Below are 10,937 nucleotides of genomic sequence, written 5' to 3'. Positions count from 1 at the left end.
ATTTTTTAAAAAATAAAGTTTAAGAAGAAAAAAGAAAGAAAAAGGGACTCATGATGTTCAAAAGTCTCTTAAATTATCCCAATATTCACAATTAAATCCCATATTCCAATTGCAAACTGCTTTTACACTAATAACAGTTAATATCTGTTGAGGCTTGTCTCTGTTCTAGGCATTGTTCTTAGTACTATACAGAGGGAGCTCTGGTGGCAAAATGGCAAGGAGTTGTGCTGCCAAGCCAAAGGCAGGCAGTCTGAATGCAATCAGCCATTCAGCAGGAGAAAGACGGGCAATTTCCTCCCATGAACTTTATGCCTCTGAAAATCCACTGTAGGGTCAGTTATGAGTTGGCTCTGATTTGATGGGACATAGCAACAACAATAACACTATAGAGAGGAGAAAATCAAGTAATCTATTTACCCAAGGAGCTAGGAACTGACAAAATAATTCAAACCAGGGCAGTCAAAGACTGACTGTACTTCTGATACTCTACTACTTCCCTAGTAACAATTGTCTAGAAGAGTCTGAAACAATAGAAATATTACTCAGAAGCAAGTCCTCATTCATTTCAATAAAGTTCACATGATAAACAGATCTTTTCACTCACTTACTCCTACTGTGTGAGTAGGTATAGATTATGTTAAGTTGCTAGTGGGTTTGAACTTCCTGCCTTTCACTAAGCAGCCCAGTTCTTAACTACTGCAATACCTGGGCTCCTTCACCTCTGGTCCAGACCTCATGGTTGTTAGCTGCTGGTAGGCGAGTAGGACTCATAGCGGACTCAAAGAACAGATATGAACCCTGCTTAAGCTGTGCCAGTCATCTAGTCACTGTCATCTCATTGAGGGTCTTCCTTTCTTTTGCTGATGCTCCATCTTCCCAAGCATGATGTCCCTTTCCAAGAAATAGCCTCTCCTAGCAACATACCCAAAGTATGTGATATGAAGCTTCACCATCCTTGACTCAAAGGAACCTTTTGGCTGCATTTTTTCAAAGACATATCTGTTTGTTGTTTTGGCAGTCCAGGGATATTCAGTACTCCAACACCACAACTCAAAGGTATGAATTCTTCTTCTGTCATCCTTATTCATTGTTCACCTCTCAAATACACAGCAAGTGACTGAAACACCTATGGCCTGGAACAGGTGCATACTGGTCTTTAAACTGACTTCACTGCTCCTAATTAGGAAGAGGTCCCTGACATGAGATTTTCCCAATGCATATGTCTTTTGATTTCTTAACTTCTGGTACCAAGGGTGCTAACTGTGGATCCAAGCAAAATGAAATCACTGACAATTTCATAAACACACACACACACACACACACACGCATGCACGCACGCACGCACGCGCGCAGTCTCTTCTAGACAGCATAGGTTATGTTTTCTTATCCATTCTGCCACTCTGTCTCTCTTGAATGGTATTAATTTAATCCATTTACCTTAATTATCTATATGGATGCCTTTTCTGTCATTTTGCTGTGCTGTGTATCCGTACTGCTAAAGATTTCTCTGTTCCATGTAATTTCCTGTGCTCAGTTCCTTTTGTTTACAGATGTTCATTTCCTTCATTGCTATGAATTTTGTGTTTATGGAATCTATGATTTCCTTCTTTTTTATTATGATGAGATGTATTTTCTTCAAGGTTACTATGTCAGTTATTTTCTTCCCAAGTTCAAAACCATCTGTATGCTGTTTATATTGACTTGAACTCTTCTCCATTAAAAAATTCTGTAACTATACCATTGATGTCCTTGTTTTGCTTTGCAGTTGTTCTCATTTATAAATTGATGACTCTGGTTCTCTATTATAGGTCTTGTACATTTATTTAATTTTGGAACTTCTTTGTATGGTCTGGTTTCCAGGTGATGTTCTTGTGTGTGTGTTGTTCTTCGTTGTCTGTCCAAAGAATTCCCTTGAACACTTCTTGTAAGTGTGGTCCAGTTTTTTACAAATTCTCTTAAATTACTGTTTATCTGGAAATGCCTTAACTTTACCATAGAGGACAATCTTGTTGGATATATCATTCTCTATTATTTTTTTCTTTCAGACTTTTATATAAATCATCTTGCTGCATTTTTGCTTGCATAAGAGCAAGCATAATTTCATCAAGAAATTAAAAGTTTAGTCCTACTCATTCTACTATATAGGTAACTTTTCCTTTTTATCAAGCTGCTTTCAAGATTCTTTGTCCCTGGTTTAATCTTGATTGTGACATGCTTGGTGATTTCCTATGAGTCTTAGCGCATTTGGGGTCATTGTGCTCCTTGATGGAAATATTTCTATCATTCACAGCATGAGGTTAGTTTTCTTCTAACAATCTTCAACAGTATTTTCTGTGGATTTTTTTGTTTGCTTGCTTTTCTTGGTCTTTCCTTGTTGTGGAATTTTAATCATGCATAAGCTCTTCTTCTTGATGGCACCCCACATGCACAGTTCTTTTATTTAGACTTTTTTTTAAAAAAATTCTTTTATACTGGTTTGTTGTTGTTTGTTGTTATGTGCCATCAAGTCACTTGTGACTCACAGCGACCTATGTACAACAGCCCTAAACTCCGCTCTCTGTCCTGTGCCAATCGCACCATCTCCAATACACCCACCCCAATTGCTCCAGTCACTGAATCAATCCACCTCATAGAGGGCCTTCTCCTCCTGCGTCTGCCCTCCACCCTACCAAGCACGATGTCCCTGTCCAAGGACCAGTCTCTCCTTACAACATGACCAAAGTATGTCAGACGAAGTCTCAGAATCCTTGCCTCCAAGGGGCTGCCCAGTTTAACCCTCTCCAGGATGAATCTATTTGTTTTCTTAGCAGTCCATGGTACCCTCAATACTCTTCTCCAGCACCAAAGCTCAAAGGCATCAATTCTCCTTCTATCCTCATTAGTCAATGTCCAGCTCTCTGATACATAACAAGTGACTGCAAAGACCATGGCCTGTATCAGATGCACCTTAGTCCCCAGAGTGACACCATTGCTCTTCAGTACTTTGGAGAGGTCCCTAACAGCAGACTTTCCCATCTCAATACATCTTTTAATTTCCTGGCTACTGGTGCCGAGAGTGTTGACTGTGGAGACAAGCAAACTAAAGCTTGGTTTTCACACGAGACCATTAGACTTTCTTAACACATTGTCGTACACTTTTAAAATTGACAACCCTGCTTAGAAACACATTTGCTGTAATTTGCAGCAACATGTTAATGAGATTTATTTCTCAATCTTTTTTCCTGACTTTTCCTGCTAATACTAACAAATCTGTATTAGGAAATTTGTCTTCAGTTTCACTGATCCAGTCTTCCGTTGATTCAAGTCTACTTTGTCCATGCAACATGTTAACTAGTTCTGAAATTTTAATAGAAACCTTCTGGATTTCTATTTGTTGGTTTACAGGGTTTCTAATTTTACATTTAATTTTCCAATCTGTTCTTGTATTGTTTTCTGGATCCTTGCAGTTTTGTCTGTGCTTTCTTTGATTTTTTTTTGTGTGTGTTTTCTTGATCTATTTTCAATCAGTTAAATATGGTTATTTTTAATTTATCAGGTAGTTTCAACACCACTTCCTCCTTAGGAAGGCTCTGTATTTCTGTCACTTTCTTAAGATACCTTAATTTACTTCTTTGTGTGAACTGAGGTTTGTCTGTTTTCTCCAACATGCTGTGGTAGCTTCCCCAGGCACGTTTGTCATATTTTGGGGCAAATAGGGCAGGCATTCCTCTGTTTGCTAGTTTGGGCAGCCCTCAAGTACTCTCTACCTGCCACACGTCGAGGTGTGGTAATTAGAGGGGATGTATGGAGGTTCTCATTTGAGTGAAAGCTAGCTGGGGCTGGTCACCATTTATCATCAGTCAGGTGATTCAGCAGCAGGGGATGGCACTCACACAGAAAGTGGGCAGCAGAGTGGCTGAATAGTATAGATGTAGTTATAGCCTCCCTCCCAGTGGGGCAAAAATAAACCACAAAATAAAATCTAAATGGAAAATGAATTGTTGTAAACTTACAATCAAATCACAGTTTAAAAGTTAAAAAATTTAAAGAAAGAGAACAAAAAACGTGAACATAAAAATAAAGGGGAAAGTGCGGAGCAGTAGACACAAGTATGTGCCACCAATTGCAAAGGCAGTGGAAGTGCAGCTCCTCATCAACAAAAGCACGCACTGGACATCTGAGGCAGTGGGCAAACGGCACCCTCAGGAGGGTACACTATGAGACACGGCAGTGATTGGCATGGGGGCCTTAATTTGTACAGCATATCACACACCACAGGGAGGGACGGGTTCTTGGTGGTACCTGGCATGGAGGTGTGCCTTGCCTAACACAGGTATCAGGCACAAAAAACTCAATTCACAAGAACATATGAAAAACTCAGAGGTGACAGGAGCATGGTATATGACACAAGTGGGCATGAAGAGATGACCATGGATAGTAAGTGCTCAGAGCTTGTGATCAGGAAGATTGTGCCTCACTTGTTCTCACCTGAGGCCACAGATTGAGGCCACAGGGGGGCTGTGGAGTTGGAGCATCAAGTGAAGCAAGGGTTGCAGCATCACTGGCCAGCACGTGGGTAAGGGTAGGGGGTGACCATCCTTGCAGTCACCAGGAGGTCTGGGGAATAAGGGAGTGAGTGAGCGTACTTCTCTGGTAAATGGTGTGGGACCAGTGCAGTACTAAGGAACCAGAGTCAGTTACACAGTGCCTGCCCAGAAAACACTGCTTGCAGTAATACACAATGGCCACAACACACTTGTTGTTCACTGCTTTCACGAATTTGCATTTTCTATTGAATATCGGACCTACTTATCTATCTGTTCTCTTAAAGGCCAAGGTCCCAGGGTTAACAATTATAACTGCTTAGCTTAATTTCTTCGGTCTGCATAAATTGTCTACTTATCCTACCATTTTAACTCCTCCCTCCATAATTATTTCTACAGGTTCTCTGGACACCACAAACAGTTAAGCGGCCAACTCCTAGCTGGAAAGGTTGGTGATTTGACGCTACACAGAAGTACCTCAAAAAGACAGATCTCATAGTCTCCTTCCAAAAAGTCACAGCCTTGAAAATGCTATGAACAACTGTACTTTGCACATGTGATGTCACCAAGAGTAGGCATCAACCTGTTACAAACTAACAGTAATAACTACTTTTACAATATTATAACATCCAAGGGCATGATAATGTTTGGGGGTGGGAATGGGGGTAACCAGCCCTAGTCTCGGAGCTGGCCCCTAATGGAGGTTTTTGACTACCTGCTTGGACCCTAAGGATAAATGTCTACTTACTTTTAAGTAACATTGAGTTCTGTATACACCTAATAAGTAACCTAATTTGAGAGCTGTACAGACAAAAGATCAAGCTCCACAGCTGGAATCCCTGGGAGGGAGGATCAGTATTATCAGACGGGAGGGAGGATCAGTATTATCAGAAGAAACACCCAAAGAATCTGAAATTAGATTAACTCCTAATTGAGAGTATCTCTGAATCCTTTCTTATGTGGAACTAATGATTTATACACATTTATATTCTTTCATCAAATACATGAAAGAGCTAAAATTACACCATGGCAGATGCACATTAACTACATGATGCATGAAAGCACAATAGGTCAGGAATGTTGATGAATGTTGCTGAACATAACAACTAGGGCTTCAACACAATTCTTTGGGAAGAATTCTTTAGAAGTAAGCCAAATAAAGAAGACTGACCTTTTTAGGGGGCAATTACTTTTAAAAATCAACTTCACTTTAAGAATCCCAGCATGATTTGCAGCTCTATCAATATAATATTGAATGAAAGTGGGAATTCCATTAGGTAGGAAATGTATCTTATTCATGTCTGTACCTTTAGCACAAAGTACGGTAACTGCCCCCATTAAATGCCCGTTGAATAAACAAGTGATTGAATGAATGAGGGAAAAGAAGAAAAGGAAAGAAGATGGATGGATTAATAGACAAGGGATCATTTACCCCTGACTGACGACAATAGAATGAATATACCCAAGTACTGTAAAGTTCAAACGCCCACACTTCCACCCTCTAATTGGTATGGCTTATTCTTCAGGCAGTTCAATCTAGTAGCCTATTAAAATCACCCACTGTACTTTTTAAAGATATCCACCTCAACCAAATACTTTTTAAAGGTTTCCCAGTGATTCTGTTAAATAGCTGTAAGTTGAAAGTCACTGTGTTAGGGAATTATAATTACTACGTTCTTTAAGAAGGAGACCCGGTGGCATGGCACTTGAGCATTTTCCAATCAAGGGGCTCACCTCAAAGCAGAAAGATGTGAGAGTCTGCTTCTGTAATGATGGCAATCTTAGAAACCTGGTTAGGTGATCTTACTCTGTCTTATGGGGCCACTGAGTCAGAACAGACTCAAAAACAATGAGTTTGCTTTGCTTTGTGTTCTTGAAGGCTAAAAATATGATGCATAGAGCTGTATTTGTCAAAACTTGCTTTACTTTCTCCTCCCAATGCTTTCTAAACCCCAGGTTAGATAATGGCTATATCAGGGATACAAAGTAGCAAGACACAAAATTAGTATCTGGTTCTGATTTATGTATTTTGCCCTATTGGCCTATTTTCACAAAGTCTGCTCTAACGTAGTCCACAAATAATGCTTTACATCCTATGTTGATGAGGAGCTAGCTACTGAGGTCTTAAAAGGTTGCAAGCACTCTTCAAATGTGCAACTGTTAGTCCCTCTCTGTCCAAAACAAAGTGAAGAAAATCAAAGGAGCAAAAAACCAAGTGGCTTCTTTTGCTTGAAATGAAACATGCAATATAAGAGTGGTTTTCCCAAAAAAAAATAAAAATAAAAAAAGAGTGGTTTTCCCTGCAAAACTGTGAAGTCATCAAAGTTTAAAATTCAAGGATGATACAAAACATTTGGGGTGAATTTAGATATGCAGTTCCTCATTAATATGAAGGCACAAAAGTTCTTCTCATTTATCCATAACTCTTCTTTTTAATTAATTTTAATGAAAGTTTACAGAGACTTAGGGTTTCCATTCATTCATTGTTGCACTTTTCTCCCTGCCTATCCCCTTTCCCCCCCAATTCACTCTTCTCTTTGAAAAGTAGAAGAAAAATTCCTTCATTGTTATACAATACCTCCCCGCAAGTCCACTCCACTGTGCAGCCTCCATTCTGGACTCCTGTCATGACAATAATACCTTATCATATATCTTTTGAACAGTTCTCTCCCTCATCTGTTTCAATGCAGTATACATAATTCCTTCCCTCCTTCTCTGTCTTCCCTCAACCCTGATGTCAGTCCTGTTTTACAACACTGACACTATGCAATAATTATCCTTTTGTGATAGATATTTCACTCGGCATAATGTCCTCCAGAATCACCCATTTTGTATAATATTTCATGAGTTTCTTGTTTTTCAATGCAGCATAGTATTCCATTGCATGAATATACCAGAGCTTCTCTATCCATTCGTTTGTTGATGGGCACTTAAGTTGTTTCCAACTCTTTCCTCTTGCAAACAAAGCCGCAATAAACATGGGTGTGCATGTATCTGCTTGAGTGGCAGTTATGCTTTCTTTAGGATATTTTCCCAGTAGAGGAACTGCTGGGTCAAATGGTATTTCTAGTTGCAACTTTTTTTTTTAAATGGAACGCTTCACAAATTTGCGTGTCATCCTTGCGGAGGGGCCATGCTAATCTTCTCTGCATCGTTCCAATTTTAGTATATGTGCTGCCGAAGCGAGCACTAGTTGCAACTTTTTAAGAAAGCGCCATACTGCCTTCCTTAGTGTTTGTACCATTTTATACTCCCACCAACAGTGAATAAGGGTTCCAGTTTCTCCACAACCTCGCCAGTATTTGATGTTTGCTGTTTTGTTAAATTTTGCTATTCTTACTGGGGTGAGATAATATCTCATGGTTGTTTTGATTTGCATCTCTCTTAGAGCTAGGGATTTTGAACATTTCTTCATGTGCTTTTTGGCCATCTGAATGTCTTCTTTGGTGAAGTGTCTGTTTGTATCCTGTGCCATCTTCTTTAGGAGGGTAGGAATGTTTTGTTCATTGCTCACCCCAGTAAGACTTGGTTATTGGGTGCTAAGAACGCATTTGGTGGATTTTTTTAATAAATTATTATGGTTTAAATATTGAATCATTGTTACGGGCCATCAAGTGGGAACCAACCCATAGCTGACCCTCCAGCAAGTTTTCAGAGGCAATAAATCCCATGGAAGAAGAGCTTTCTTCCACAGTGCAACTGGCAGATTTAAACTGTGTGCCATCAGATTGGCAGCACAACTCCTTACCACTAAGTAAGATAAAGAACTCTCTGAAAAATAAGAAACACTTCATGAATTTATTTACAAACCCCATGTGAAGCCCTTTAACACTGGCATACTTGATGATGATGATGATTATGAAGATGATAAGAGTCTAGACTTTTCACAGAGAAAGACACTCAAGTGGCCAACAGACACATGAAGACATGCTTAAAATCACTGGCAACAAGAGAGATGCAAATCAAAACCACAAAGAGATACCATCTCACCCTAGTAGCAGTGGCAAAGTTCAGTAGGGTATCAGGAAATAAACGCTGGAGAGGATGTGGAGAGGTGGAAACTCTCATAAACTGTTGGTGGGTTTGTAAAATGGTACAACTATGCTGGAAAGCAGTTTGGCGTTTCCTCAAAAAGATTAACAAAGAAACCCTGTATGACTTAGCTATTCCACTACTGGGAATATACCCCAAAGAAATTAGAAGTGAGACACAAACAGAAGTCTGTACATTAATGTTCATAGCAATGTTATTAACCATCACAAAAGCACGGAAATAGCCCAAATGTCCAACCACAACCAAATGGATTGAGAAATTGTGGTATATTCACACAATGGAATACTATGCAGCACACAGGAGCAACAATTTTGAAAATTACTACATAATGCATTATGCTCAGTGAATAACACAGTCTCGTAAGGACAAATACTGCATAAGATCATTATTGTAAAAATAGAAGGATAACCAGTAAAACTCATACGGGAACTCAAGGGAGAGCTGAGGATGGGTAAGGGTAAAACCATAGGGCTGCACAGTTTGGAGGGGAGTTGGGTAAGGAATGAAATGCGATGGATTTAGGTGAAAAGAAGGATAATGATGGGCAACATCCAATGGTGATTAATTTTATAAAACATAATGCATGAGAATGACTATATGAAACACAATGTGAATAAAGAATAGTGTGAAATATAACATATATGAACTTTGTAAGCAAACCAATTTTAAGAAGAAGAAAAAATACTGCCACAGATACTGATGTCTGAATTTGCCTGGCATCCCTTTCTTCACTCTTCAAATTATAAAACTCCACTTCTATCTTGGAACCAACTCAACATGGACTTCCTCCCTTTCTCACAAGAAATGACAAGTGACTAAGATCTATCTGAACAGAGAATCTCATCTCCTAACCTACGCCTCCTACACCTCTGTCCCTTTCCTCAGCATAGTGTTGGCTCTTGACCCACATCAAGCTAGTCATTCAGCCCTACGACTCTTTGCTGGATCCAATAAGTAAGACTCTCCATCTGATGGAATTAATTTTGGGGAAAGTTATCTAGTCTAGAGCTTGGGGTAGCCATGTTCCCATCTCGTGAATAGAATTCATAGACACAGGAGACATGAAAATCTGAGATAATGAGAGGAGTATAGTTTTTATCGCCAACCAACTTATCAATACAATCTTTTTTTAAAAAAGGAAGTTCCTTCTTATTTTTCTGATTATAAAAGCAATAAATACTTAATATAAAAAATAAAACAACAGAAAGTACAAAAGAGAAATTAAATTTACCTTGAGTTAACCACTTAGAAATTATGTGTGTGTGTGTGTGTGTGTGTATTCTTACATGCAAACAAATGCTTTTTTTCCGATCTTAAAGAAAAGTAAGATAATATTTTGTAACCGGTTTTGGTGGGCAGCATGGCGCTGGAGACCGATTTGAAAGTCATCTACAGGAGCTGGTTCTATAGAAGCTGTTGGCTGGGATTTGGTGAGTGGTAGGGTGGAATGTTGACTGGCTAAGGGAACCGAGATATGATAATGCTTCCTATTGAAAAACGCATTAGGGCCTGAGGGCCTGTTTTTAACTGGGGGGTTTTTTGTCAAACATTCTTCTAAGTGATAGAGCACTGGTCTGTGCATTGCTGAAAAGAGGTAACTTGTGGTTGTTGTGATGCTAAACACTGTGACACCGATGTGCCAAATGTGATAATGGTTACCCAGTATGGACAGGGTTTGGTGGAGCTTCCCAACTAAAACAAGCTTGGAAACAGGAGTGGCATCCACTTCCGAAATGGTTTGCCTCTGCAAACTCTACAAACAGTGCTCAGGTCTTTCATTCATAGGGTCGCTATGAGTCATCTACAACTCGAAGGCACTTAACAACAATAACAACAACAACACAGAGAGAGCTACGTTAGCCTAGTGGACAGAAAGTTATGCTACCAAGCCCAAGGTGGGTGATTTTAATCTGGGGCCCTCAGGCCTTGTTTAAATTGGTTTTTGTCAAACATTCTTCTAAGTGGTATAGGACTGGTCTGTGCATTGATGCAGAGAGGTAATTTGTGGTTGCTGTGATGCTAAACACTGTGACACTGATGTGTCAAATGCGATAATGGTTACCCATGATGGTCAGTGTTTGGTGGAGCTCCCCGATTAAAACAAGCTTGGAAGCAGGAGTGGGATCCAACTCTGAAATAGCTTGCCTCTGTAAACCCTATAAACTTGGAGTAATGATGAAAGTTATACAAGTGTCCCAGTCTTTCTGGAGAGACTGGAACCCTTATTCACTGTTGGTGGGAGTGTAAAATGGTGCAACCAGTGTGGAAAGCGGTGTGGTGCTTTCTCAAAAAGTTGCAAATAGAGATACCATTTGACCCAGCAATTCCACTACTGGGAATATACCCTAAAGAGACCATAAA

At 39.6% G+C, this 10,937-nt stretch overlaps 1 protein-coding gene across 1 annotated transcript in view; it reads right to left on the bottom strand.

The window, feature by feature from the left end:
* The window catches only part of ASCC1 (activating signal cointegrator 1 complex subunit 1), a 165,435-nt gene that overhangs the window by 110,623 nt on the left and 43,875 nt on the right, over positions 1-10,937 (bottom strand). The gene's annotated exons all lie outside the window — the stretch shown is intronic.

Source organism: Elephantulus edwardii, unplaced genomic scaffold, assembly GCF_000299155.1.
Source record: "Elephantulus edwardii isolate Elephantulus edwardi_28Jun2011 unplaced genomic scaffold, EleEdw1.0 scaffold00074, whole genome shotgun sequence".
NCBI lineage: Eukaryota > Metazoa > Chordata > Mammalia > Macroscelidea > Macroscelididae > Elephantulus > Elephantulus edwardii.
Note: the sequence above shows the minus strand (reverse complement) of the source record. Positions and strands in the feature narration are given on the sequence as shown.